The sequence below is a fragment of the Neolamprologus multifasciatus genome, chromosome 1 (genome assembly GCF_963576455.1).
Source record: "Neolamprologus multifasciatus chromosome 1, fNeoMul1.2, whole genome shotgun sequence".
In the NCBI taxonomy this organism is placed as follows: Eukaryota; Metazoa; Chordata; class Actinopteri; order Cichliformes; family Cichlidae; genus Neolamprologus; species Neolamprologus multifasciatus.
Window position 1 is genome coordinate 33,279,615 of NC_140439.1, and position 24,614 is coordinate 33,304,228.

The window sequence follows — 24,614 nt, forward strand, 5'->3', positions numbered from 1 at the left end:
TCTAATTCTAGTACTTTATAAATAAAAAAATGAAAGTGTTCACATTTTGTCATGTTACAGTCTTGTTCCAAAATGGATTTAATACATTTGTCACCCCAAAGTCTATGTACAATACCCCATAAAGACTGAAGGCTGAAAAAGGTTTGCTTGAAATTCTTGTAAATTTATTAAAAAACAACATGTATACTTTTGTTTATACAGCCTACAAATTAAGCTCAAGTCCTCCTGTTTCCAATTATCATCTGTTAGATGTGTCTCCAATTTGATTGGAGTCCACCTGTGCAAACCTGAGTTGATTGGGCATGATTTGGAAAGGTACAAATCCGTCTACACTGTATAAGGTCCCATAGTTGACAGAGTATGCCAGAGCACAGACTGAGCTATATAGTCCAAGGATTTGTATGTAGACTGTTGAGACAGGATGGTAGTGACACACAGACCTCGGTAAGTGTGCAGAAAAAATTCTGCAGCATTGAAGGCTCCAGTGAGCACAGTGGACCTCATCATCTGTAAATGGAAGAAGTTTCTAGGAAGAGTCCTGGTAGAAGAATGGCCAGTCTGAGTGACGGGGTTAGAAGGGTCTTGGGCAATGTGACCAAGAACCCAATGGTCACTGTGAAAGAGCTCCAGTGTTGCTCTATGGAGAGAGGAGAACCTTGTATAAAGACAACCAACAAGACAACGACCTTCAGCAGCCAAGATGACAAAGGAGTTGCCTCGGGACCACTCTGTCAATATCCTGTGGCCCAGCCAGAGCCCGAAATTGAACATGATTAAACATCTCTGGAGAGACCTGAAAATGGCTGTGTAATAATGTCCCCTATCCTGCCTGGTGAAGGTGGGGGAAAAATGTGAGAAACTGCCCACAAATAGGTGTGCCAACATCATACTCGAAAAGACTTGAGGGTTTAATTTCTACCAAAAGTGCTTCAAAAAGCACTGAGCAACAGCTGTGATTACATGTGCACATGTTATATATATAAATTTTTTAAAAATAAATTAACAAGAGATTCAGACAAAGGAGCTTGCAAAGAAAAGCGTCTGGACTTCTTTAAGTTACTTGAAGACGTTTCACCTCTCATCCGAGAAGCTTCTTCAGTTCTAAGGTCAAATGGTGGAGAGTCCCAGATATAAACCTAGTGGGAGTTTCCCCCCACGGAGGGACAAAAGGACCCCCTGATGATCCTCTAATCGCCTGAGCCAAGGTGTGGAACTGGGTGTGGGTCCCAATCAGCCAGAGTTTCGGGTGAGTTTATTGTGAAACCTGGCCCCACCTTATCACATCCTGGGCCATCTGACCTCAGGAATTCGCATAATAAGGTGGGGCCAGGTTTCACAATAAACTCACCCGAAACTCTGGCTGATTGGGACCCACCCAAGTAACTTAAAGAAGTCCAGACACTTTTCTTTGCAAGCTCCTTTGACTACGATGACCTGGATGACTGAGAACCTTCACAGACATAAGAGATTCAGACATGTGCTATACATTTAGCCATTGCAGGCTATTGTGTAAACAACATTTAAAAATAAATTTCATCCATGTTGCAATAAGGGTTTAACATCTGTGGAAGTGAACACTGTGAATACTCTAGGTGCACTCGATTTTCTTTCTAATAAAGTATTAGAGGCATAATGTAGCACAATAAGGCAATTCAAGTAAAATCTCCAGAGAAACTGTATTGCTACATGTTGTCCCTGCTGCATTTATGACCATAAACTCTATCTTCTTCCATAACAGTTAGCATATTCTACATGTTCACCATTTTCTTCTAGATACTAACCAAGACTAGGCTACAAAGTTGCTCTTTTGCAGATTTGTTATTTTGGAAAAAAAAAAGCCACCTTCCGTAAATTGGGCATCAAAGCCTACGTGGATTAAAGCTCATTTTATGATTTGTTTACATCATCAATATACTAACCGCAAGCTTATCTGTAGTTATTGAAAAGCAATAAAAGCAAATGAATGCAGGCATCAATCACTGAAGCTTATTTTTCTATTAGGAATGTATTGCCAATGCTGCAACAATGTAGCACATTGCCAACATAGCATACTGCCAGCACTTTGTAGTAATGGAGATGCTTTTATTCATTTCAAAGGAAAACATTCCTTCTGTGGCTGTAGAGTATCTTAGCCTCTCATCTCAAAACACTTCTGTGCACTGGTTACTGTGGAAACCAGGAGACCAAATGTAGCAAACACTGAGATACACAGTCTTTTAATTAAATTTGTCAAAGCAGGAGACAAGACATGGAGCTCTGACTGAGACAGACAGACTTAATATAAATAAGATGTTGCTCTTCAAATGAAGGCTCATGAAGAATGCTGCATGCAAGGTAGTGATCTCCTATCCAGGATGAGATTGTTTCTATAGTGATGGCCCTCAGTGTATACAGTGTGTGTCATGAAACCACACGCTCAATGAACACTTGCTATAACACACCCAAACAGCTTGTTAATCACATATAACGTTCAAGAGCAAGGCAGCTAGGAAAAGCGTCACACAGGATGCCAATTGAGTATGCTTTGCAGCCGTCAAGTATTCAACAATCAGATGGATGAAATGAGGATGGCCTGCCCTCCTTCCTGCTCATAACAAATAAATAAAAAAATGCATAAAAGAAAAAAGCCAATTGAATATGAAGAGAAGTTTCTCCTTGACAGCTCAAACACACTAGCCTCAAGGACACTCAAGTTCCAATGCCCCACTTACTAAAACAAAACACTGATGCAAATTTATGTAAATTTAAGGTAAGGGTGCGGGGAATGAAGATTTACTGTCAAAGCATCTTCAGATAATGTGCTGTTATCTTAAAATGATGGCCTGCCACCCACACTTTGACAGCTACTGCATATACATAACACGAAGCTCAGGTTAGGAAGCTCTGTAAGCTTTGGGTTGAAGGTCACCGAAAATGAAAGGAATTAGTTTTGAAATAATGGATTCTTTTGCTGTGAGAGTGTGTATGGCTTTTAGCTTTTTTAAATAAAAGCAAATGTACAGTGCATATGTCATACAGACAGTTTAGAAACTTTAGACAGTACAGGGAACAAAGAACAAATGAGGTGACGCAAGAAGGGATACATCCATAGGTCAGTCTAGACCTTGGTAATTGTTTTTCAAGCCAGTACAAATTGGCATAAATCAGTGTGTGATGCTGTAGATTGCTTTTACTTTGAAATGATTTTATAGAAATTCTACAAGATTAAGGCCCACCGTACACTGCCTCTGACTGGACTCTGTTGAGGGAGTTGGTCCATCACTAAGAATGATGATTGGTTGGTTTAGGCAAGGAAGTGAACCAAGTGATAAATAACTTTTTCCCTTCTGTTAGTTTAATTTCAAGTGAAGGAATAATTCTGTATTTTGTTGTTTGGTTTTGGGGGCGGCTGTAGCTCAGGAGTTAGAGCAGGTCATTTGGAAGGCTGGTGGTTTGATCTGTGTATGGACAGTGTTGGGAAGGTTACTTTTAAAATGTATTCCATTACAGAATACATGCCACAAAATGTATTCTGTAACGTATTCCGTTACGTTACTCAATGAGAGTAACGTATTCTGAATACTTTGGATTACTTAATATATTATCATGCTGTTTACAACTACATGAATGTACTATTGCTGTGATTTATTACTGTTACTGAAGGTCCGCGGCTCCGAACTGTAGTGAAGGGACCTCTGGCTAATACGGTGGGTTCTGCGTCGGGCTCGTAGCCGGAAACTAGCTTTAATAATAATAATAATTAATAGCTTACTTACAACTGGGCTCGTCAGGCACTCTTCTTGGCTGCAGTGGTTATTATTATATTTACATGCTTCCAGCTCCCGTTTTTGCTTGATGACAGCTCGTACTTTTCCTTTTTCTCCCTCCCTCGCTCACAGACACATAACGTGTATGGCAGTCCATTCTCCCTGCAGCACGGACTACACTGCCTATGATGCTACATTCTTTAGAGCTATGCCTGTAGCATTCTGCCTATTAGCTTAGCACAACAACAACAGGCGCTCTCTCACCCAGGAAACACGCAGAGAGAGAGAGCGTCACCCTGTAACCATGGCAAACGTAACGCTGCCACCTGGAACAACAGAACGTAGCTGTCAAACAAAACCCAAACAGTCCTGACCCGCCACAATATGAAACAGGGAAGTACCGCCGTGTAATCCATTTATTTCAACAAAGTAACTGTATTCTAAATACCACCTTTTTAAACGGTAACTGTAACGGAATACAGTTACTCATACTTTGTATTTTAAATACGTAACGGCGGTACATGTATTCCGTTACTCCCCAACACTGTGTATGGAGCATAAGAGAAAGTACTTGTGTGATTGTGTTTTATTAAGCGCTTTGAGTGCTCTGGGAGAGTAGAAAAGCCCTATATAAGAATCAGTCCATTTACCCTTTTTTTGTCATTGTTTTATAAACTCAACATTCATCTATATACAGTTGCTTCTGCAAAAGAACGAAGCTGCAAAAAACAGTACAGTTTTAAAAATTTCTGCTGTTGATTGTGCTGCACCTTAATTATGATACATTAAGAGAAAAGCTCTGGACTTCACCAGTTTCTAAACCCCGTAGTCCTGGATACATTTAACAAATACATACATATTCTAATGAAGAGATTGTTTTTTGTTTTGTTTTTTTGTTTATTACTAAAAAAAGAGCTACAGGATATATAAATATATATAAAGATGTATTGAAAAAATGTTTCTAATAATTCTCACTGACACCGACACCACACTGAGTTTATGTGCTAAGAGAGAATACATTTACAATTTATGTACAATATCACAAACTCATCTGGGTAAGAAATTTTGCAGAGGGCTTTAATCTCCACATTTCCACTTTATTCTTAAAATGATCTATATTTTTTAACGTAGTTTTAATATTCAAAGAAATGTATATAAATACATTAAAAAACTGTACCAAGTACTTAATATTTTAAGGCAGATATACTAATGAGTTAGTAAAGACTACTCACTATTTTAAACAGCTAGTGTCAAAGTTTCTGCAACATATGATTTCTTAGTTTTATTTACTTGAATGGAAGTGTCATTTACTTTTTTTTTTTTTACATTCAAATCAATTGCCTTAAAAAGTGTTATTCGTGTTATCCAAAGAGCATAAAAAAAACATGATTTAAAGTATAATAATTTGCATATTTTATTTCTGACACTGCTCATCTGAAAATTTAACTTTCACCAGGGGAGGCAGAAACACAGGGCCAGCACGGTTTTGTTTGGCATTTTCTTTGGTAACAAAATCATACACTAGGCCCAAATATAACCCCAAACATAACCCCAAAAACTGGTTTAGTCTGCCAAGTTGGCACAGTTTACATATAAAAAGCCACAAAGCATAATTTAGTTTTATGTGTGATGGTTTCAAACCATTGCTAGACAAACACATAGCTAACTAAAATGAAATTTACGTCATTGCTGCTACTGACTGAATTAAAATAAGCGCTATAACTTGTAAGCAAATTATTAAGCAATCTCACCGATTAAATGAAACTTTATCCTACAAGCTGTGATAGGTAGCAGTTGTTGTAGACAACTTTTCCATTTGTACAAAAATCCAGCTGGCCTCAAATGTGCTACTGTGAATTATTTCTAGCAAGAAAGCACTTCAGGAAAACTATTTCAAAGAAATAATCAAATTAATCCAACAGGAGGCATTTTCTAAAATTCACCAAGGAACTGCATCAAACTGAATAACATTCCAGAGGCAGTGAATTGGAAGTAATTACTTGACCAACTCCCACAATAACGCTGAAAATTGCTCATAAAAGAATAATAAAAGCAGATTGAAGTGTTAGAAACAACTTTGCATTCAAATAAAGTCACAGCCTGCCTGATGCCAAAAGAAATATAATTAAGAGGTCTTTAAAGGTGTTCAATAGTACAGAGTTAGAAGGTATTGGGGGGGAAATGGCAGGTAATGGTACCATCAAACACCTCCTTGCTACAGTGAGCCCATTTATTCTGTATAAAAAATGCCTCCTCCTTAATGGTCAATAAATACAAACAGAGGTTTAGTGAACAGCAGCTGTTTGTCAGCTCTACCCGAGTTGTCATGTCTAACATCTGCACAGCTGGCAGCCTCTCTGCAGAAGGAGCGAGGCATCGGGGCTGTGAGCTGAATGACAATGATGAATTTAGGTGGACAGACCTCGTGTTTCAGAAACATAACCCTAGCAGGTGACATCCAAATCATCCCTGCTCTCAGCAGCAGAAATGAGAACGGCGACATTCAGAACATGGAAAACAGCTCTGCCGCCCAGCCAGAGAGAGTCGTTCCTAGCTCGGTTACAGCTGGCTCCACTCAGTGGGCTGCAGGTTGAGCCGCCTCCCTCCATTAGCCTGGAGGATCCATTTATCCTTTCATCACACTGCACTCCTGCAAAACTAACACCATCACCTTGCCGTGCGTCACACATCAGGGTGGCTTTGGCCAAGAGGCGTATCTTTAGCACTTCCCGTAATGAGTGATGGTTTAAAGAAGAAGGAAAATAAAGCTAATCACGTCCTCTTAGGTGTGCTGGGTTTGAACTCCTCTTGAGCAAGATGTTAGGAGAGAAGAGATAAAGATAGAGGGATGTGAGATGAAAAAAGTAGATGATGATGGCATCACCTGTGAGTAAATTATGCACTTACGGCAGCAGCTTTTTTTTATCTCACATCTGAATGAGTTGAATCTCACTTTTTGACATCAGTCTTATTATATTAAAAACCAACACTCAACATCTCTGGCAATAACTGATTTGGCTGTGCCCAGGCCAGGACACAATTATTTGTCATAAGACACAAAAACCTACATTACATTAAGGTAAAACCCAGATAGTTATGGCTAGTTTTAGTTAAAGACCACGGTCACACTAAATAGGTAAAAATAGGAAAGCAACCTCTGTGTCCATGAAAACTGATTGCTGATGAATGATTACATCGAAAAGTCAGAGCTCTTTTGAGCCAACCATCCCTTTAATGTTAACTAGTAATGACTTCATGAACTTCTTCACAAATAAATTTTTTATCATTAGAGAAAAAAATTACCAATAATCATCCTACAGATGTAATATTATCTACAGCTACTCTTAGTACCATTGATGTTAAGTTAGACTCTTTTTCTCCAATTGAGTTAATTCATTTAATCCAAAATGCTGCAGCAAGAGTCCTGACAGGGACTAGAAAGAGGGAGCATATTTCTCCTGTTTTGGCTTCCCTTCATTGGCTTCCTGTTAAATCCAGAATTGAATTCAAAATCCTGCTCCTCACATACAAGGTCTTAAATAATCAGGCCCCATCTTATCTTAATGACCTTGTAGTACCATATCACCCTATTAGAGCACTTTGCTCCCACTCTGCAGGCCTACTTGTTGTTCCTAGAGTATTTAAAAGTAGAATGGGAGGGAGAGCCTTCAGTTTTCAGGCCCCTCTTCTGTGGAACCAGCTTCCAGTTTGGATTCGGGAGACAGACACTATCTCTACTTTTAAGATTAGGCTTAAAATTTTCCTTTTTGCTAAAGCATATAGTTAGGGCTGGACCAGGTGACCCTGAATCCTCCCTTAGTTATGCTGCAATAGACGTAGGCTGCCGGGGGATTCCCATGATGCATTGAGTTTTTCCTTTCCAGTCACCTTTCTCACTCACTATGTGTTAATAGACTTCTCTGCACTGAATCATATCTGTTATTAACCTCTGTCTCTCTTCCACAGCATGTCTTTTATCCTGTCTTCCTTCTCTCACCCCAACCGGTCGCAGCAGATGGCTCCGCCCCTCCCTGAGCCTGGTTCTGCCAGAGGTTTCTTCCTGTTAAAAGGGAGTTTTTCCTTCCCACTGTCGCCAAAGTGCTTGCTCATAGGACCTTGAGGCGACTTTTGTTGTGATTTGGCGCTATATAAATAAAATTGAATGGAATTGAATTGAATATTTTGCTGTCTGGGACCAATTGCAAGCACTTGCAGCACCCTGAACCACTTTTGGTCACTAGGAAGTTTATAAATGCAGACATGTTACTGAGACCTTGCCGTTGTCAAAGTTGGTCTCATCTGCTGCATCAAATAATGAAACCATGAAACCTGAAATCTTTACTAAGGTTACTAAGTTACTAAGAACAGTTGCAGACTATTTACTGTAAACTGTGCTGAATTTAACACCAAAATGGATGCCTTATTTTGATCCCAATATATGTGTGACAGTTGCTGCTCTGAGTGTTTATTTATTTGGAATGAGAGGGGGAGATGTTATCAGAACAAGTGGGTAATTGGCACAGCTGGATGGCTTAGAGCTGTGAGCATAGTGCCAAAACTTTGATTTTGCCTTGTTGCTCTTTACTCAGTCCTCACTCTAAATGATTATAGCAAAGCCCTGCATATTCCTATTCTGCAATAAGACTAGGATTTTATTGAAACAGAGCAGAACTAACCTGTACTTAATGTAGCATTGTTGGAAATGACACCTTGTTTTCCTTTTTACAGTGAGGCCTTTATTCAAATTTAGTATTCAAATGCAGATATCTGTACATGCCTTTTCTGAGCAGTGTGAGCACACAAAGCAACCCTCATATTTCCAGCTTTATTTTCAGTTTCTTTTTTTAAAATCCGTTATTGCATAACACATGGTCTGTCAAACTGCTATTAATGTGACTGTGTTAGTGTGTTAGCTTTAATTTGGAATTTTGCAGTATGTTAGGCGTAGGGTTAATTAAATTAACACTGGGCAGTATTCCCAGTCTCAACCCAATAAACAGTTTAATAAAAAAAAACAATGTCATTTGACCAGCTGTGCGAATTTACTTAAATATTTAATATGAATTGTTGTCAAAATCCAACAATTTAAAAAAAAAATATTATTACAGAACAGCAGATTCCTAAGAAAGCATTCAGCTTTGACTTTTTTTATGCTGTGCTGCAGAGGATCATCTGTAGCACACATCATTAACAAAGCAGGTGTTAAAACACAGCTAACCAAGTTTCACAGCTAACTTAACTGATCTCAGTTAACTTTTAGTTAAGCTAGGCCTAAATTTAAATTTCAGCTTTTTTGGCATCACACTTCCTTTGACAAAGACAAAGAATTACTGTCTTTGCTTTTTTGTTGGTCACTACAATTCCAGAAGTAAATATCTGAGTGCCTTTAGCCCAACTAGAATGAGTGAGAATCGCTTAGTCTTAATAACAAGCGCTGTCTTTTGCGAAAGAATACAGGTAACTGGTTTTAAGGATGTAAACGCTAATATCGTGATTTCAAAAATGAAAAGAAACAAATGATTGTGTACAGGATATAGAAGACGACACTAAGCAACTTACACAATAAATCTCTTATACTATAGAACATGTCCTTTTTACAAAAATTAATTTGAAAGATTAAGTGCTGAACTGGGTTTGATTTGTGGAGTTATATTGATGCAAGTAACTTGTGTTCAGACAAAAGAGTGTTTTTTTTTTAACATATAATACAAACAAAAATTATATAACTTCAATTTAAAATTAAATGTTTGATTTTGTGACTTAATACTACTTAATAACAAATTACTTGCTACTTTGATTGAACTATATTAGTCAGATTTATTTTTTTATTTATTTTTATTTTTGTCTGGGATGTAATTAAACATATATTCAAATAGACATTTAACATAATTTGTGCATAGGGCATTAGGAAATCTGCAATTCAGCTGAAGCCAGCTATACTCTGTAAAGTATGATATAAATATTTAGCATGCCACTTATTAAATATCTCCACTGGGAGCAATAAGCTATCTAAAAGCAACACATACAATAGTTTAAACAGCAGTTTTGGTTTTCCATAGCTAAGAGATGCCGCTATATGACAGTTATTGAGTTATTTAAATTTTTTGAGGTATGTATTTGAACTCTGGATCATAAATACAGTTTCAAACAGTTCAAATATTTTAAACAACCTGCCAGATTCTGTACCAGTTTCAAAATATCTTCCGTATCATCTCATGAAACTTGCAGCCCTTGCTCCACTTTAATATCTGAAATCACAAATTTTTCCAGGACTTGAACATTAGAAACTGCAGCTTACATATCCAACCGTTATAGCTCCCACGTCACAGAGTGCAGGAAGGCTGCCATAGCCCTGAGCTGATCCAAAGCTAAATTGTAATCCCTGACCAGCAGTCTGTCTGGTGAAGCGGGCAGCAGGTTGCTACATGGCTGTCTCACAGCTGAGAAGGTGTTGAGGTAGTTATATGATATAAGACCAGCCCAGGCTTGCCTGGATGATTGCCACAACCGCACAGCAGCACTCAGCATCCCCTCTGCCGTAGCTGTCATACACAGCCACCTGGGGCTGCCATCTTGACTTGTTTTGACGAGCCTTGCTGAGCGGAAGGAGGAGCTGGGGCAGATGGTGCTGTTAAACTGGCAGGGGTGACGTGGCTGGCATCAAGCCGGGTATCCCTGTAAGTCTCAGACAGCAGGAAGCCACCTTGACCCAGCTGGGGCTGCCAGATCTTAATTCCCATCACCCCACTGGAGACAGGGCTGCAGGCCACGCAGATCTAGGCCTTGGTGAAGACAGCTCAAACATCCCAGCCTTCCATCAACCCCTAGGTCATTGGCTAGCACTCTGCCAAGCACCCAATTAAGCCTAATTTTGTAAGTTTGGGCTAGGCTCAATTTCTGTGCCTCTAAATGCAACAATGTGATGACTATGTGCATACTAATGAGATTTCTGATCAAGAAACAGTGAGAACGAGGGAGAAAGATGTAATAACATACTGCTGAACCTTAAACTAAAAAGAAATGAGGATAGCTGCTGAGAGTATTACTATTATTATTATTACCTATTTTTATGAGTATTTGCATTTTCAGTTTGTACATAAAAACCTTTGCTCGAAAAGTTTTCATCCATCCATTTTCTGACAAGTATTTAGGGGACAAGGACAACATAAGGAAATCAGTAAATTGTTCAAGCAATTAAATCCAAATAATAATAATAATAATGAAGCAACATCCGAATTCAACATACTTTATGAAAACAAAGCGTGTGAGCCAAATGTTTCAGTTGCTAGATTCACTTTATGAGGTTTCCCTGTTGCTGTTTCAATTATCTCATTGTAATCTCATTTTCTGCTGCAGTTCACTGGGACCTGACTATGGAGGAACTGCCACTAGTAACAGTAACACAACACTGGTGGATAAATGTGAGCATTATTTCAGTTTCTTCAGCAGATTTATTTTTGAATTTAGTTGAAATTTGTACTATATTTGGATGGAAATCCAGGCAGCCAAAATAATTAGGAATACAAAGAAAATGCTGCCTGTCAGTTTTTGGACAATGACCCACTTTTTGTAATTTATTATGCACTCAGTAAGTGCAGACCTTCAGCTTTAATCCAAAGAGTTTAACAAAAGTATTGCAGTGTGTTCAGGAACAGCTATGTTTTGTTTATTCTCTGATGCTTTCAAAGGTTCAAAAGAAAGACAATTCACTGACAAACAGTTTCATGCTGAAGTCTGTCCCCTTTTTATTCCATGACAAATTAAGCAGGTAAAAAATCCGGAACTGGAATTTGTTAACTTTTCACTGAGTCCAAAGAGATGTCATGTTAGTGACAGAAGCCTCATTGCAAAGAAATGGGATATTCTTCAGTGGCTAAGTGAGTCCCCTGACTCAACAGAGCATCCTCTCCAACTACTGAAGACAAAATTGAAGGCAGAGATACCCACAATTAAGTACCAACTGATGGCAATTGCAGGCCTGGCATTTGGTGATGCCCATGGGTTCTAGACATCAGACAAGGAGGTTCATCCAAAGTATTAAAAACAATCCTCATACTTAAAATTACATTAGTTCCAATCACTTTTAAGCCTATGAAAATGGAAGACAATGTAGTCTTTAAAAATGCCTTTCATTCTTAAACAGTTAATAGAATTCTTTTCTGTTAAATCCCTTTGAATTAAAGCAGAAAGACTGCATGCCAATCACATCTTTAATGTTTGATTTAAAATCCACTGTGGCAGAGTACAAATAATAATAATAATAATGATAATTTGAAGTAAATGCTAATGGAAACACAATGCCAGTGCTAACATCTGGATACTGAGATACCGCTTATTTTATACCATGTTCAAGTGCTGTATAAATTGTCATTGGGAGCTGCATTTGCTTCTACAGTTAATGGCAAAGGGATCGCCAAGCGAATTCATCCTCTGGTAACTATGAATTTAAAATTGCATAAAACTCCACTAATGCTGCATATATTTCCATTGCTTTTTTAATAAAACTAGTAAATCTGCTTTGAACAAGTAGAAATGCACACTTGAAATATAAATCCATCTAGTCCAGTGGTGGGCAATCTCAGTCCACGAGGGCCGGTGTCCCTGCAGGTTTTAGATCTCACCTTGGGTCAACACACCTGAATCACATGATTAGTTCGTTATCAGGCCTCTGGAGAACTTCAGGACATGTTGAGGAGCTAATTTAGCCATTTAAATCAGCTGCATTGGTTCGAGGACACATCTAAAACCTGCAGGGACACCGGCCCTCGTGGACTGAGATTGCCCACCCCTGATCTAGTCATTTGAAAAATAGTTAATGGAGTTTTAAGCAAACAGGTCATATCGGTTTCTCCCTGTGACTTTAGCTTCAATACGGAATAAAACCGAGGAAAAACAGAGGAAAGGAATATTTAATAGTAAATATCATCCACCTGACCAGACACGTTTCCCCACAGTGACCTACTGATCCATATATCATCCTATGCTATGCTTTGCTTTTCTTAGCATCTTTTGCTTGGGGTGGAAAGTTTAAAAAGAAAAAAGAAAAAAGGATTAAGTATTGAGCGTCTATAGGATTAGTAGAAAGAGCAGAGAAGCAAGAGGCCTCAAGCTGTGCAGGAGGCACTGTGAAGCTGGAGTATATTATCACACAAGAACACCATTCAAACCAGAGGCCAGAGCAATCCTCGCCAGATAGCCAGTAAGCCAACTGTGAAGCCGGGGAAGGCTATGCCAATGTTTTACTCTCCGCTGACATGACTTAATTAAAGTGCCATAGCCTTTCTTTAACTTATTCTCACTTAATTGGATCATTAGCAGAACAGATTTAATTACAGCCAGAGCTGAATGGTTTGCATTAAACCTGCACCTGGAAAATTTGGTCGAATATCAAAAACCCAACAAGGACGGAGTTTGCCGAGAGGAGCTGGTACATTAGACTCCTCACACAGTTTTGACTGAGGTTATCTGCGGCTGCCAAATAACACACGCATGCATGAACATTACAAACAAATTTGCACAGTTCAGTTAAAACAACGTGGCATCAAATTGATTTGTATCAGAAAACAACTCAGGTTTGAACAGACAGACCCGAACCACAGATGTGCCCCAACTTCTGAGCATTTGATAAATGTGTTTATTACGTATAAAACCTTCAACACAAGATCTTCAAATAAATCCTGAATCAGTATTGTACAGGTCCACTCAGAGCACTGCTGTCTCCTGGATGTGGTTTGCTCAGATTCCTTCATAATGACATGGGAAAGCTGCAGAAACACCTCTGTGTGAAATGCATTTTGTGGCAATGGCAATTAATTACACAATGCATATAAGCAGTGTTGGGAAGGTTACTTTTAAAATGTATTCCATTACAGAATACAGAATACATGCCCCAAAATGTATTCTGTAACGTATTCCGTTACGTTACTCAATGAGAGTAATGTATTCTGAATGCTTTGGATTACTTAATATATTATCATGCTGTTTACAACTACATGAATGTACTATTGCTGTGATTTATTACTGTTACTGAAGGTCCGCGGCTCCGAACCGTAGTAAAGGGACCTCTGGCTAATACGGTGGGTTCTGTGTCGGGCTAGTAGCCGAAAACTAGCTTTACTTTGTTGTCTGGGTCAACCTTGCTAGCGAGAGACAGAGAGAGGCGATGAAAGGCTGCTCCAACGGAACTTATTGTTTTTGGAGGAAAACACGAACACGGTGTACAGTCGAGTCTTAATAGCTTACTTACAACTGGGCTCGTCAGGCACTCTTCTTGGCTGCAGTGGTTATTATTATATTTACATGCTTCCAGCTCCCGTTTTTGCTCGATGACAGTTCGTATTTTTCCTTTTTCTCCCTCCCTCGCTCACAGACACATAACGTGTATGGCAGTGCATTCTCCCTGCAGCACGGACTACACTGCCTATGATGCTACATTCTTTAGAGCTATACCTGTAGCATTCTGCCTATTAGCTTAGCACAAGAACAACGAAAAGGCCTCTCTCACCCAGGAAACACGCAGAGAGAGAACGTCACCCTGTAACCATGGCAACCGTAACGCTGCCGCCTGGAATAACAGAACACAGCTGTCAAACAAAACCCAAACAGGCCTGACCCGCCACAATATGAAACAGGGCAGTACCGCCGTGTAATCCATTTATTTCAACAAAGTAACTGTATTCTAAATACCACCTTTTTAAACGGTAACTGTAACGGAATACAGTTACTCATATTTTGTATTTTAAATACGTAACGGCGGTACATGTATTCCGTTACTCCCCAACACTGCATATAAGTTATTTAGTAGATACACCAGCTTTACAGTCACTGATGTGAATTCAATACACTAATAAAATGTGCTGAAACAAATGCCAGATTACTCTGCGGGGTCTTCTGGGTCTGAAAAAAATGCAGGCAGTGTGAAAGCTTTACGCCTTCATTCTAATTCTGCCTAATGGCCAGCAAGAGTGACACCTCCTGTAGCAAAAAAAATATGAGAAAAAAACCCAATCCTACTTCATATCAAATTTGTTATCGTTTTCCTATTCGATTAATATAAACTAAATGAAAAATCTGACATGGGACTGTGGTTTTCTGAACAAACGAATAACTGATTGACAGTCACACTTGCATTATCCAGTAAAATAGAAATAAATATAAAATACTAATCGCAGATTAACTGAATTAATCAAATCAGCTTGGCATCACAATGACTTTTATTGTCAGAGCATTAACTATAATCTTTTTTTTTCTTTTTCAAATTGAGTGTGTAAATCTAGATCAGAGCTAAATGTGAACAGGGAACACACCCACCACTAAAAAGTGGATGTAAAAAGAGCAGAAATCACAAGTAAAGGAAATGAAATTAAAATGTGGACAGTGATAATGACAGCACATTGTGAGTGTGTGCAGCACACTACGCTCATGCTGACATTTATGAGAGAAGGCTCTAGTGATTATCAGAGGGTTCGGCGAGTCTTAAGCTGTGATTGCTAACATCACTTCAGAGTCTTTTAGACATTTGGAGAGAGGCAGGGAGTTGGCACCTCTGAAAATTATCACTCACTCTAGCAGTCTCATCACTGCAGATGGGATCTGAACCTCTAATATATATACACTCTAGTTGGCCATCTCACGCATTTTTACTCGCTCACATTGCAGTGATGTTGCCCTATAATATTGGAAAATGCCTTATTGGAATTTGTCTAACCAGCTTTACAGATATTTAAATAAAATCGAATGTACTGGAAACGGAAACGGGATAAGCTGACACTCTGTTGACATAAATTAATGATGTTGATCTCTCTGGGCTAATTGTGTTTGTCCCGCTTTTACCACAAAGTTCATTCTGCACCTCTGGACACAGAGTTTTCAGCGGGAGAAACGTTTCATCACGTTTCATCATTCCCCCAAGTCACTTCTTCAGTCTCAAGACTGAAGAAGTGACTTGGATGCGTGATGAAATGCTTCTCTAACCGAAAACGTTGCGTCCAGATGAGCAGAATCAACTCTGTGATAAAAGCGAGACAAACACAATTAGCCCTCTAACTTTCTTTCCTAGATTATTGAGAATGCATCATGGCATTGTCTTGCTTTTATTTTTATTATTTATTTTTATATAAAAAAAATTTCCCACGTTTGCGACTAATAAAGGTTCTCTTATCTTTTATTTTATTTTATAAGTACACAACTAATGTAATGTCTTAATATAATTTGCTGCAACTGCATCAAACATCAACACAGTGGGATTACAAGTATTTAAAGTAGATACATCGTTTATAATATTAATAATAACTGTTGGTAGGTTAGTCTGGCACTAGACTGGGCATCCATGATTTACAATTAAAATCATTCCTATTTATCTTTTATTGACCCTTGATGCAGCTCCTCACTTCATCCAATGGATACTAGCTTCCTGTGAAATTTCGCAATGATTTTAAAATTCTTTTACTCGCTTATAAAATCTTAAACAATACCGCGCCTAGCTATTTAACAGAACTTCTCCATTTGTACAATCCTAAAAAAAAAAAGCACTGAGATCTTCAAACCAGATGCTCTTAATGCAACCTAGGTCCAGGCTCGCAGCACCTAGACTATGGAACAATCTCCCTATTGCCATTCGCACTTCTGAGTCTATTCAGTCTTTTAAATTTTGCTTGAAGACTCATCTTTTAACCTCTGACTTAAGTTAGTTTGTCTATCATTCAGTTTGTCTTGTCTTGTGTTACTGTTTGGTAAATTTGTCTTGTTTTATTTATTTCCTAATTTGTGAAGCACTTTGATCGACATTGTTGTTTTTAAATGTGCTATATAAATAAATTTTGATTTGATTTGAACATGCCATTTAAGGCCTTCCTTCATACAATCTCACTTTTTATCTGATTGGCTTGCCCTCACCTGACTCACTGCCTCTGTTCTTAAAACAAACTGACCCGACATGAAAAATCAGAATCTCTGGTTCTTGGTTGGAAATTAATTTATCTTTGAAAGAGATCTCTTGGTTAAAAATGACAATTATCACCTTCTTATTGTGTGAAATGATAGTAGCTTTAGCCCTTCCATTATAGTTTGCCTGAAATGAACACATGTGGCCCGAGATGACCTGTTGATATCAACCACACCCAAGAGCAGAATAGACGGAAACAGTCTACGGCTTATGGGGATTAATTGTGCATATGCTAACCTGATTATTTCCAGCTATGGCCATGTTAATTATGAGCATCTACCATTGTAACAGCATGTTAGGTCCAGTTCACAGGAACACTTAAAATCTTAAAAGCTTGTAGCTGCAGATTCAGATTATGATGATAAAGAGTGTTTCTTTTATCAAGAAACCATACTTGACTAAATATAACAGCTCAGATACTTGATGCAGAAAGAATATTAGCAAGTAAACAGTCAAACAGAATCACAGAATGAGCATAAATTAACTACAGCTGAGTGAATTAATGGCAAAAGTTGCCATTATAGCCCCTGAAATTATCAGTAGCTGTCGAGTGCTTTGACATTACACTCTTTCGAAGTTTGACTTAAAAACAATGCGTCTCTCAGGCTGAGCACAAATAAGACGCTTTGGGCCAAAACCATGCTCATAGATTGCAGCTGTTATTCATGATTGCATTTCGAAAACAAAAATGATGTTTTCCCACAAAGTGTTATTAAAACTGAAATCTATGATTATGTGAATCTTCTTAAGCAGAGAGCTGTGGAGATGGAACCAGACTGTAACTCCAGCACTCAGAGCAGAAATCTTATCAGCCTCCCTGGATACACAGAAGAAAAGAAAAAAAAAGCTTATTTCCTTTTTCACATTATCAAAGTCAGTCTCCGCTATCTGTCTCCGTCACTGTGAAATCAGTCCACTGCCACTGCCACACTGTCACGGCACCGCACCGCAGCGGCATATGAGAGGCCGGAGGCTCCATCCAGAGGCCATGTAGTGAAGCCACAAGGCTGGGGAGAAAGCCTCGGCCCTGGCTCCCAACTCCACCCCCAACCCCCACGGCATGGCAAATAGCTATCTGCACTGCTGAAATCCTCATCCTCTTGTCCAAACACATCCAAGGGTTCCCTGCCAGTGTCGTTTGACTGACAGCTCCTGTGTCGGAGGGCTTGGCGCTGTGTACACCGAATGTCAGGCCCTAGCCAGACGACTGTCTGTCAGTGCACGGGTTGCTGAGTGAGTGGTGAGTGATGTGGGGGGATGGAAGTGGTTGGGATTGAGCTGAGGAGGGAGGCTGGGGCAAACTGCTGCCTCAGGAATCAGAGCCTCATCTGGCCTGTGGGATTTGGCTGCCTCTGAGAAGAGCTGCTGCTGCTGCTGCCGCGACTACTGCTTCAGCTTTTAGTCTCAGGCGCTGACAGACACCCATCAAGCCAACACTGTGAGAGTGGAGCATGATGACACTGCATGTTCGACCCCTGCCCCGTGACTTGAAGGGACTCCAGATCCTTGGCTGAGAGAACGGAGGGCCGTACACAAGCTCTAGCACACCACCTAAAACCACCACTTTACAGAGATGAAAGCAAGTATTTTTAGCTCCTCTGACAGCTTGATCATTTTTTTAACCCCTCTGGTTGTTCAACACACAAGAGATCAAAAGCGACATCAGAAAAACAGCAAGATGGGGGAACAGTGGAGTGTTGGTGGGAGGTCTGAGTTTAAGGTAGGAAAAAGCGTGGCGTTAGAAATTCTATCGATCCAGTCACATCAGCTGACATGGAGAGCGCCCAGTCTAAATGTCGTGTATTTCAGATTAACTCAAGCCATTATTCCTGTGGCTCACCACGACCCACAACCACCCGCTGCCATCTCAGGACCAGCACAGCCGTCATAAAGCATTAGACTCTGTGAGAGTGCTGTGATTATGGATGTAAAGTCTCCCGCACAGTCTGGCTACTATGTCTCTCTGGATGGGCCTCGAGGTGAAGAGCTCCTTGTCCCCTAGTAGGGCATTCATGCATAATTTCTCCGTCTCTTCTTCTGTCTCCCTGTCGTTATCTACAGTTTCTCTTTCAAAATCTACCTTTCCATCTACTGCCTTCTTTCACACGCAATTTCTCTCTTTTTCACTCAGCTTTCAGGCTCGGTTTAAGCCAGTTTTTCTGTCTCCTGTCTGTTTTTGATCACATTTCCTCTTTCTGTGATTCTCTGTCACTAACACAGCCCTGTGATCTCGTATCAAAGTCTGATTTAGTGTCAAATGACCATCTGTCAAATCAGAGAACAATGCTTTATGAGCAATGGATTATTACACAACGTGCATGCAAAATATGCCGGGGCATTTCACAGTCATGCATCACCCCGCATCAATTTGTCCAGACGTTGATGGAGTGAAGCAAAGAAAGTAATTAGGACTCTGAAAACACACACACACACACGCGAGCATGCACTTAAACACACAATGATAGGTATCTGCCTTAAAGATGCATTAAATGATTTTGAACCAACAGGAAGTAATAAGATTCAAAAAAGACCTAAAGAAACAAAACATGCAAGTCATTTAGGTAGGGATGGGTATCGTTTAGGTTTTATCCGATACCGGTGCCAAACCGGTACTTTTGAAACGGTGCCGGTGCTTAAACGGTGCCCAAACCGGTGCTTAAAGAATGGAAAACACAAAATTGGTCCAAAAACCTCTCATGTTCAGCTGTTCTTTTGTAAAAAGATAACAATGTTAGTCTTTTCTGCAGGTATACGGCATATATGGTATCACTCTGGGCTGGAAGCAGTGCTTAAACAATGGAAAAAACACAAACTTTGTCCAAAAACCTCTCATGTTTAGCTGTTTTCCACTTTTTCTTCGGTCATTTTAGCCTTTTTGGCCAGGGTGAAGGGAGTATCTGACATCAAACAAGAAGACAGCCGCATGTAGCTATGATGGTGTTTGCTAGTTCACGTTACATGCATTAATTTAATAACGCGGTTAGCTTACTCAACGTAAATTACACACGAACAACATTAAGCTACTCACGCAGAGAAGAACGGCTGCTGCTGCCATCATCATTTCTGCTACACTGGCAGGGCTAGGTTCATCGGATTTAAAGTGTGACCTCCTTTGACAGTATCAGCTTAAAGCACTTGTTGCAGGCTGCTGAGTTTGCATCTTTTGCTGTGAAGTACAGCCAGACTTTTGACCGCTTTGCCTTGGGCATTTTTAATCTGTAGCTCTGCTCTAAAAGAACGTACGTACCTGGACCCGCCTACTATCCTCGAAACGTAAAATGATTGGCTAGAATCTAAAGTGTATCATTCCATACCAGTTGGTGGCGGTAATGCACCTTTCAGTTGTTTGCCAACCGCCAATAGAAATGTAAGGAAGAAGAAAGTGTATCACAGCCAGTGTTGGGACTAACGCGTTATTAAGTAACGCGTTACAGTAACTACGTTATTATTGTGGTAACGAGCACGGTAACTAGTTATTATGCCAAAATCAGGAACGCGTTAGTCGTTACTGGGATTTAGATAAGGTCGTTACTCGTTACTTCGTGTGGTGGTTATCGCGGAGCTTCCACAGATTCTGTAACATTAGCAAGTGGTGGAGGCAGCAGGTGGATGAGGGAAAGGGGACGCAGAAGGAAAAGAGACCCGAGGCGGCCGCCGGTCCAAGTGTGAACTGAACTTCAGGTAAGAAGTTATGACCTGCAGTCTATCTGGGTCAGATATAAACCAAGTTTAGGTGAAATGTCTGTGAAGGTTCTCAGTCATCCAGGTCATCGTAGTCAAAGGAGCTTGCAAAGAAAAGCGTCTGGACTTCTTTAAGTTACTTGAAGACGTTTCACCTCTCATCCGAGAGGCTTCTTCAGTTCTGAGGTCAAATGGTGGAGAGTCCCAGATATAACCCTAGTGGGAGTGTCCCCCCACAGAGGGACAAAAGGACCCCCTGATGATCCTCTAATCGCCTGAGCCAAGGTGTGGAACTGGGTGTGGGTCCCAATCAGCCAGAGTTTCGGGTGATTTCATTGTGAAACCTGGCCCCACCTTATCATGCGAATTCCTGAGGTCAGATGGCCCAGGGTGTGAGTGGGCGTTAAGGCGTCTGGGAAGGGATCTCAAAACTGGATTATAGATGGCAGAGAGTTGGTGTCGTAAACCACCGCCTCTGTTCAAAGATGGTCGCTCACAGTGGACATAGATGGCTTCTTTCACTCCTCTTTCAAACCATCTGTCCTCTCTGTCCAAAATGTGAACATTGGCATCCTCGAAAGAGTGACCTTTATCCTTAAGATGCAGATGGACAGCTGAATCTTGTCCTGTGGAGGTCGCTCTTCTGTGTTGTGCCATGCGCTTGTGAAGTGGCTGTTTGGTCTCTCCAATGTAGAGGTCTGGGCATTCCTCGCTGCACTGTACGGCATACACCACATTGTTAAGTCTGTGTTTTGGCGTTTTGTCTTTCGGGTGAACCAGTTTTTGTCTGAGTGTGTTGCTGGGTCTGAAGTACACCGGGATGTCATGCTTGGAGAAAACCCTCCTGAGTTTCTCTGATACACCGGCTACATAGGGGATGACAATGTTGTTGCGCCTGTCCTTCTTATCCTCCCTCGCTGGTGTCTGATCTTCTTTTCTGTGCCTCTTTGCTGACTTTAAAAACGCCCATTTAGGATAGCCGCACGTTTTGAGTGCTTCCTTTACATGTGTGTGTTCCTTCTTTTTCCCTTCAGGCTTAGAGGGAACATGTTCTGCACGGTGGTGTAGGGTCCTAATTACTCCAAGTTTGTGTTCCAGAGGGTGATGGGAGTCAAACAGGAGGTACTGGTCCGTGTGTGTGGGCTTCCGGTAAACTTCGATGTTGAGGTTGCCATTCTCTTCAATGTGCACAGCGCAGTCCAGGAAAGGCAAACAGTCATCCTTCGTGTCTTCCCTGGTGAACTTGATGTTTTTATCCACAGCGTTGATGTGCGCAGTGAAGGATTCCACTTCTTGTGTCTTGATTTTGACCCAGGTGTCGTCTACATATCTGTACCAGTGGCTGGGTACTCTTCCTTTGAAAGAGCCAAGAGCCTTCCTTTCCACTTCCTCCATGTAAAGGTTGGCTACAATAGGTGACACGGGGGAGCCCATGGCACAGCCATGTTTTTGTCTGCAATAGCCTTCGTTGTATTTGAAATATGTAGTGGTGAGGCAGAGGTCTAACAGTGTGCAAATCTGATCGGGTGTGAAGTTGGTCCTGTCCTCCAAGGAGCTGTCTTCTTGTAGTCGTTTTCTGACAGTCTCCACTGCCTCCGTGGTGGGTATGCAAGTGAAGAGAGAGACTACATCAAAGGACACTATGGTTTCATCTGGATCCAGGGTAAGTTTCTGGACCTTGTCAGTGAAGTCGGTGGAGTTCTTGATGTGGTGTGGGGTGTTCCCCACGAGAGGAGCAAGGATGGTAGCAAGGTGTTTTGCAATGTTATGTGGCTGAGTTTATGCTACTGACTATGGGTCTGAGTGGGACAGCTTCCTTGTGGATTTTTGGAAGTCCGTAAATGCAGGGTATGGCATCCCTTGGGTAAAGGCGGTGATAAGTAAGGCGGTCAATGATTTTGTCCTTTTCCAAGTCTTGAAGGCAAGCTATAACTTTCTTTTTGTAGCTGCTTGTGGGGTCTGCCACAGAGTTTCCCAGGTTTGAACATCTCACTGTTTCCACTTTCCTCAGCATCATTGCCTGCTTTACATTTTTGGGTATTTTCATTATAATGTCATGAGTAGGGATATTTCACTGTCTTTATTGTTAACTGGAAATAATTTATTAATTATTAACAGGGAGAGGGGGGCACAAGGAAATACTTTTCTTTCTTATTCTCATTTAAAATGTCTAGCTTTTAAAAAATAATTATCTGAATCTTACAACAAAGGATTGATAGATTGGTGCATATATACCATCAAGACAGTGTACATCACTGTCACAACAGCGTTTGTTTTCATTCAAAGGCTTTATGATTTTTCCTATAATGGCGGGCCAGTCTCAAGTCAAAATGCCCGGGCCAATTTTCTGTCCCAGTCCAGCTCTGTATGCAGCTCATCTGCAGTCTGGTGTTACCTACATCTTCCTATTCAGAAGGCAGAATTTCCGAGTTCTGAGTACAATCAAAGCACCACGACTGCAGTTTTTTGTGTTGGATGTAAAACGCGCACATGATGCTGTGACGTAGGCTAGAATCATGGCAGCAGTCAATGACGGTCCAGGCGTGGGATTTCTCTCGTGGAAATATGCACGTTATCTTTTCCTTTCTATTGGTAGGTGGCACAGTGCACTTGTGGCAAGTAAGCAAGCTAGAAGACTGGCAAAGTTATGGAAGCAACACATTAACAAGAGAATTCTGAGTAAAACCAAAGTTACTTTCCCTAGTAACTAGTTACTTTGAAAGTAACGAGTAACTTGAAGTAACTGAGTTACTTTTGATAGAAGTAACTAGTAATGTAACTAAGTTACTATTTTAAAGTAACTTACCCAACACTGATCACAGCTCAGGAAAAAAAAAGCACCGAAATAAAGCACCGAAATGCGCGCTGCTTTTCGGTCTGGTTACTACCGTTTATGTCAGAACCGGTGCCATGATGGCACCGGATACCGGTACCCATCCCTACATTTAGGTTTTAATTTCTTATTTTCCTTGTCTTGGAGATCATCTAATCATCATTAGATATTTATTTAGAGATGTAAATACAATAAAGTAGAAACAGATGAGGTCATAGTGGTTTTAGTTGTAAACCTATATGGTAAATGGTAAATGGCCTGTATTTGTATAGCGCTTTACTAGTCCCTAAGGACCCCAAAGCGCTTTACACAACCAGTCATCCACCCATTCACACACTGGTGATGGCAAGCTACATTGTAGCCACAGCCACCCTGGGGCGCACTGACAGAGGCGAAGCTGCCGGACACTGGCGCCACCGGGCCCTCTGACCACCACCAGTAGGCAACAGGTGAAGTGTCTCGCCCAAGGACACAACGACCGAGACTGTCCAAGCCGGGGCTCGAACCGGCAACCTTCCGATTACAAGGCGAACTCCCAACTCTTGAGCCACGATCGCCCCCAATATATAAGAGATGGTAGTTAGTTTGGTATAGTTTCCATCTCCAAGAAGTGAAATCCATTAGATGTCTATTATTTTATTGGGGGGTGGTGACTTCTGTGATTAAAACATAAGTCCAACTGATCCATGGGGATGTATAGCCCTTAGTTGCTTGTCATAGAACTCGACTTTCCTGAGAATTTGTGATCTCAATCGCTTATTTCTTATCTACCGCAATATATTTATTTGGTGAATTAAGGTGTCCATGAGAGTGAAAAAAGCATGCCTAAGGACTGGTCTACTGTGTGACTGGCAAACTGCAACCCTGTAACCATGTTTCTATTTGTTTCACGTCTATTCTGTCTGGAATAGCCATGAAACAAATAGTGACAATGTCTTAATGAAAAGAAGGGAGTAGAAAAACTCTGAGCACAAAAAGGAAAACTTACTGCAAAACATTCAGATGCAAAGAATAAAGAAATACTGAAAGACTAACAAGTCAACTTCTAAACTGCTCTTGATACTTAAAGTAAAGATAGATTTTAAATACCTTAAAGATTAAATCTCTAGTAAGTATTAAGGACTCATAATGAAGTTTTCTCAGTGTAGCTCAGTGACATACAGTTGTTTTGTGTTTGTTTTTTAACCCTTTTTGGAGAACAACAAGCAAACCTTTTTAGTAATCCAAATGAATTTATTATTTAATTGCTGGATTTGATTTCCTCAGTTGGTTTGCTAACAGTGAGCTAAATATTTATCACAACCCTGACCTTTTAACCTTCTAACCGGCTGAACCACACGGCACTGCTGGTTGGAGTAGAACCAAACAACTTCCTATTTCAAACAACACCAGCACTCTGAGCTGTTTATGT

General features: G+C 40.4%; 1 protein-coding gene and 1 pseudogene across 3 annotated transcripts in view; both read right to left on the reverse strand.

Moving 5' to 3' along the window:
- The window catches only part of LOC146526115 (uncharacterized), a 152,491-nt pseudogene extending 129,300 nt beyond the window's left edge, over window positions 1-23,191 (reverse strand). Inside the window, exon 1 of the transcript XR_014869863.1 lies at window positions 1,435-23,191. The product of XR_014869863.1 is annotated as an uncharacterized LOC146526115 (transcript). The remainder of the gene's footprint in view (window positions 1-1,434) is intronic.
- ntrk3b (neurotrophic tyrosine kinase, receptor, type 3b) overlaps window positions 1-24,614 on the reverse strand; it is a 246,509-nt gene that overhangs the window by 153,198 nt on the left and 68,697 nt on the right. The window lies entirely within an intron of this gene.